We start from the raw sequence: 6,811 nt of genomic DNA, 5'->3' as shown, positions 1-6,811 counted from the left end.
TAACAGTCTAATATCTGGGGGCACTGTATAACAGTCTAATATCTGGGGGCAGTGTATAACAGTCTAATATCTGGGGACACTGTATAACAGTCTAATATCTGGGGGCACTGTATAACAGTCTAATATCTGGGACACTGTATAACAGTCTAATATCTGGGGGACACTGTATAACAGTCTAATATCTGGGACACTGTATAACAGTCTAATATCTGGGGGACACTGTATAACAGTCTAATATCTGGGGCACTGTATAACAGTCTAATATCTGGGAGGTTGTATAACAGTCTAATATCTGTGGGACACTGTATAACAGTCTAATATCTGGGGGACAGTGTATAACAGTCTAATATCTGGGACACTGTATAACAGTCTAATATCTGGGACACTGTATAACAGTCTAATATTTGGGGACACTGTATAACAGTCTAATATCTGGGGGACAGTATAACAGTCTAATATCTGGGGACACTGTATAACAGTCTAATATCTGGGACACTGTATAACAGTCTAATATCTGGGGGACACTGTATAACAGTCTAATATCTGGGACACTTTATAACAGTCTAATATCTGGGACACTGTATAACAGTCTAATATCTGGGACACTGTATAACAGTCTAATATCTGGGGGACACTGTATAACAGTCTAATATCTGTGGTGCTGTATAACAGTCTAATATCTGGGGGCACTGTATAACAGTCTAATATCTGGGGACACTGTATAACAGTCTAATATCTGTGGTGCTGTATAACAGTCTAATATCTGGGGGCACTGTATAACAGTCTAATATCTGGGGACACTGTATAACAGTCTAATATCTGGGCGCACTGTATAACAGTCTAATATCTGGGGGACAGTATAACAGTCTAATATCTGGGGCACTGTATAACAGTCTAATATCTGGGACACTGTATAACAGTCTAATATCTGGGACAGTGTATAACAGTCTAATATCTGGGGGACACTGTATAACAGTCTAATATCTGGGGGGCACTGTATAACAGTCTAATATCTGGGGACACTGTATAACAGTCTAATATCTGGACACTGTATAACAGTCTAATATCTGGGGACACTGTATAACAGTCTAATATCTGGGACACTGTATAACAGTCTAATATCTGGGGGACACTGTATAACAGTCTAATATCTGGGGACACTGTATAACAGTCTAATATCTGGGGGCACTGTATAACAGTCTAATATCTGGGGGACATGTATAACAGTCTAATATCTGGGGGCACTGTGTAACAGTCTAATATCTGGGACACTGTATAACAGTCTAATATCTGGGGCATGTATAACAGTCTAATATCTGGGGACACTGTAAAACAGTCTAATATCTGGGACACTGTATAACAGTCTAATATCTGGGGGACAGTGTATAACAGTCTAATATCTGGGACACTGTATAACAGTCTAATATCTGGGGACACTGTATAACAGTCTAATATCTGGGGACACTGTATAACAGTCTAATATCTGGGGACACTGTATAACAGTCTAATATCTGGGGGACACTGTATAACAGTCTAATATCTGGGACACTGTATAACAGTCTAATATCTGGGACAGTGTATAACAGTCTAATATCTGGGGACACTGTATAACAGTCTAATATCTGGGGGACAGTGTATAACAGTCTAATATCTGGGACACTGTATAACAGTCTAATATCTGGGGGACACTGTATAACAGTCTAATATCTGGGGGCAATGTATAACAGTCTAATATCTGGGACAGTGTATAACAGTCTAATATCTGGGGGACACTGTATAACAGTCTAATATCTGGGGGACACTGTATAACAGTCTAATATCTGGGGACACTGTATAACAGTCTAATATCTGGGGGACACTGTATAACAGTCTAATATCTGGGGACACTGTATAACAGTCTAATATCTGGGGACACTGTATAACAGTCTAATATCTGGGGGACACTGTATAACAGTCTAATATCTGGGGACATGTATAACAGTCTAATATCTGGGGCACTGTATAACAGTCTAATATCTGGGGGCTGTATAACAGTCTAATATCTGGGGGACACTGTATAACAGTCTAATATCTGGGGGACACTGTATAACAGTCTAATATCTGGGACACTGTATAACAGTCTAAATATCTGGGACACAGTATAACAGTTAATATCTGGGGACACTGTATAACAGTCTAATATCTGGGGACAGTATAACAGTCTAATATCTGGGGGACACTGTATAACAGTCTAATATCTGGGACACTGTATAACAGTCTAATATCTGGGACACTGTATAACAGTCTAATATCTGGGACACTGTATAACAGTCTAATATCGGGGGACACTGTATAACAGTCTAATATCTGGGGTGCTGTATAACAGTCTAATATCTGGGACACTGTATAACAGTCTAATATCTGGGACACTGTATAACAGTCTAATATCTGGGGACACTGTATAACAGTCTAATATCTGGGGGACACAGTATAACAGTCTAATATCTGGGGACACTGTATAACAGTCTAATATCTGGGACACTGTATAACAGTCTAATATCTGGGGACACTGTATAACAGTCTAATATCTGGGGACACTGTATAACAGTCTAATATCTGGGACACTGTATAACAGTCTAATATCTGGGACTTGTATAACAGTCTAATATCTGGGACACTGTATAACAGTCTAATATCGGGGGGACACTGTATAACAGTCTAATATGGGGTGCTGTATAACAGTCTAATATCTGGGGGACACTGTATAACAGTCTAATATCTGGGACACTGTATAACAGTCTATTATCTGGGGGACACTGTATAACAGTCTAATATCTGGGGGACAGTATAACAGTCTAATATCTGGGTGACACTGTATAACAGTCTAATATCTGGGACACTGTATAACAGTCTGATATCTGGGGGACACTGTATAACAGTCTAATATCTGGGACACTGTATAACAGTCTAACATCTGGGACACTGTATAACAGTCTAATATCTGGGGACACTGTATAACAGTCTAATATCTGTGGTGCTGTATAACAGTCTAATATCTGGGGGCACTGTATAACAGTCTGATATCTGGGGACACTGTATAACAGTCTAATATCTGTGGTGCTGTATAACAGTCTAATATCTGGGGACACTGTATAACAGTCTAATATCTGGGGGACAGTGTATAACAGTCTAATATCTGGGACACTGTATAACAGTCTAACATCTGGGACAGTGTATAACAGTCTAATATCTGGGGAACACTGTATAACAGTCTAATATCTGGGGGCACTGTATAACAGTCTAATATCTGGGACACTGTATAACAGTCTAATATCTGGGGGAACTGTATAACAGTCTAATATCTGGGACACTGTATAACAGTCTAATATCTGGGGGCACTGTATAACAGTCTAATATCTGGGACACTGTATAACAGTCTAATATCTGGGGGACTGTGTTAACAGTCTAATATCTGGGACACTGTATAACAGTCTAATATCTGGGGGACACTGTATAACAGTCTAATATCTGGGGGTACTGTATAACAGTCTAATATCTGGGGACACTGTATAACAGTCTAATATCTGGGACACTGTATAACAGTCTAATATCTGGGGGACAGTGTATAACAGTCTAATATCTGGGGACACTGTATAACAGTCTAATATCTGGGGGTACTGTATAACAGTCTAATATCTGGGACACTGTATAACAGTCTAATATCTGGGGGACAGTGTATAACAGTCTAATATCTGGGACACTGTATAACAGTCTAATATCTGGGGACACTGTATAACAGTCTAATATCTGGGGACACTGTATAACAGTCTAATATCTGGGGGCACTGTATAACAGTCTAATATCTGGGGGACACTGTATAACAGTCTAATATCTGGGGGACACTGTATAACAGTCTAATATCTGGGACACTGTATAACAGTCTAATATCTGGGGACACTGTATAACAGTCTAATATCTGGGACACTGTATAACAGTCTAATATCTGGGGGACTGTATAACAGTCTAATATCTGGGGGACACTGTATAACAGTCTAATATCTGGGGGACAGTGTATAACAGTCTAATATCTGGGACACTGTATAACAGTCTAATATCTGGGACACTGTATAACAGTCTAATATCTGGGACACTGTATAACAGTCTAATATCTGGCAAACTGTATAACAGTCTAATATCTGGGGACACTGTATAACAGTCTAATATCTGGGACACTGTATAACAGTCTAATATCTGGGGACACTGTATAACAGTCTAATATCTGGGGACACTGTATAACAGTCTAATATCTGGGACACTGTATAACAGTCTAATATCTGGGGACACTGTATAACAGTCTAATATCTGGGACACTGTATAACAGTCTAATATCTGGGACACTGTATAACAGTCTAATATCTGGGGCACTGTATAACAGTCTAATATCTGGGACACTGTATAACAGTCTAATATCTGGGGCACTGTATAACAGTCTAATATCTGGGGGACACTGTATAACAGTCTAATATCTGGGACACTGTATAACAGTCTAATATCTGGGGACACTGTATAACAGTCTAATATCTGGGACACTGTATAACAGTCTAATATCTGGGACACTGTATAACAGTCTAATATCTGGGGGCACTGTATAACAGTCTAATATCTGGGGGACAGTGTATAACAGTCTAATATCTGGGGACACTGTATAACAGTCTAATATCTGGGGCACTGTATAACAGTCTAATATCTGGGGACACTGTATAACAGTCTAATATCTGGGGACACTGTATAACAGTCTAATATCTGGGGACACTGTATAACAGTCTAATATCTGGGGGCACTGTATAACAGTCTAATATCTGGGACACTGTATAACAGTCTAATATCTGGGGGACACTGTATAACAGTCTAATATCTGGGGACACTGTATAACAGTCTAATATCTGGGACACTGTATAACAGTCTAATATCTGGGACACTGTATAACAGTCTAATATCTGGGACACTGTATAACAGTCTAATATCTGGGACACTGTATAACAGTCTAATATCTGGGACACTGTATAACAGTCTAATATCTGGGGGCACTGTATAACAGTCTAATATCTGGGGGACACTGTATAACAGTCTAATATCTGGGACACTGTATAACAGTCTAATATCTGGGGACACTGTATAACAGTCTAATATCTGGGACACTGTATAACAGTCTAATATCTGGGACAGTGTATAACAGTCTAATATCTGGGGGACTGTATAACAGTCTAATATCTGGGGGCACTGTATAACAGTCTAATATCTGGGGACACTGTATAACAGTCTAATATCTGGGGGTACTGTATAACAGTCTAATATCTGGGGACACTGTATAACAGTCTAATATCTGGGGGACACTGTATAACAGTCTAATATCTGGGGACACTGTATAACAGTCTAATATCTGGGACACTGTATAACAGTCTAATATCTGGGGACACTGTATAACAGTCTAATATCTGGGGGGCTGTATAACAGTCTTATCTGGTGGGACACTGTATAACAGTCTAATATCTGGGGGACAGTGTATAACAGTCTAATATCTGGGACACTGTATAACAGTCTAAAATCTGGGACACTGTATAACAGTCTAATATCTGGGGACACTGTATAACAGTCTAATATCTGGGGGACAGTGTATAACAGTCTAATATCTGGGGACACTGTATAACAGTCTAATATCTGGGACACTGTATAACAGTCTAATATCTGGGGGACACTGTATAACAGTCTAATATCTGGGACACTGTATAACAGTCTAATATCTGGGATCTGTATAACAGTCTAATATCTGGGACACTGTATAACAGTCTAATATCTGGGGGACACTGTATAACAGTCTAATATCTGTGGTGCTGTATAACAGTCTAATATCTGGGGGACACTGTATAACAGTCTAATATCTGGGGACACTGTATAACAGTCTAATATCTGGGGCACTGTATAACAGTCTAATATCTGGGGGCACTGTAACAGTCTAATATCTGGGGACACTGTATAACAGTCTAATATCTGGGGTGTGTATAACAGTCTAATATCTGGGGACACTGTATAACAGTCTAATATCTGGGGCACTGTATAACAGTCTAATATCTGGGACACTGTATAAAGTCTAATATCTGGGACACTGTATAACAGTCTAATATCTGGGGGACACTGTATATAAAGTCTAATATCTGGGGGCACTGTATAACAGTCTAATATCTGGGGACACTGTATAACAGTCTAATATCTGGGACACTGTATAACAGTCTAATATCTGGGGACACTGTATAACAGTCTAATATCTGGGACACTGTATAACAGTCTAATATCTGGGGGACACTGTATAACAGTCTAATATCTGGGGACACTGTATAACAGTCTAATATCTGGGGACACTGTATAACAGTCTAATATCTGGGTACTGTATAACAGTCTAATATCTGGGGGCACTGTATAACAGTCTAATATCTGGGGACACTGTATAACAGTCTAATATCTGGGCATGTATAACAGTCTAATATCTGGGACACTGTATAAAAGTCTAATATCTGGGGACACTGTATAACAGTCTAATATCTGGGGGACAGTGTATAACAGTCTAATATCTGGGGACACTGTATAACAGTCTAATATCTGGGGACACTGTATAACAGTCTAATATCTGGGGGACACTGTATAACAGTCTAATATCTGGGACACTGTATAACAGTCTAATATCTGGGGGAAACTGTATAACAGTCTAATATCTGGACACTGTATAACAGTCTAATATCTGGGACAGTGTATAACTTCTAATATCTGGGGACACTGT

Source organism: Hemiscyllium ocellatum, chromosome 38 (assembly GCF_020745735.1).
Source record: "Hemiscyllium ocellatum isolate sHemOce1 chromosome 38, sHemOce1.pat.X.cur, whole genome shotgun sequence".
Taxonomy (NCBI): domain Eukaryota; kingdom Metazoa; phylum Chordata; class Chondrichthyes; order Orectolobiformes; family Hemiscylliidae; genus Hemiscyllium; species Hemiscyllium ocellatum.
The sequence above is the reverse complement of the archived record's forward strand: the minus strand, read 5'-3'. Positions refer to the sequence as shown.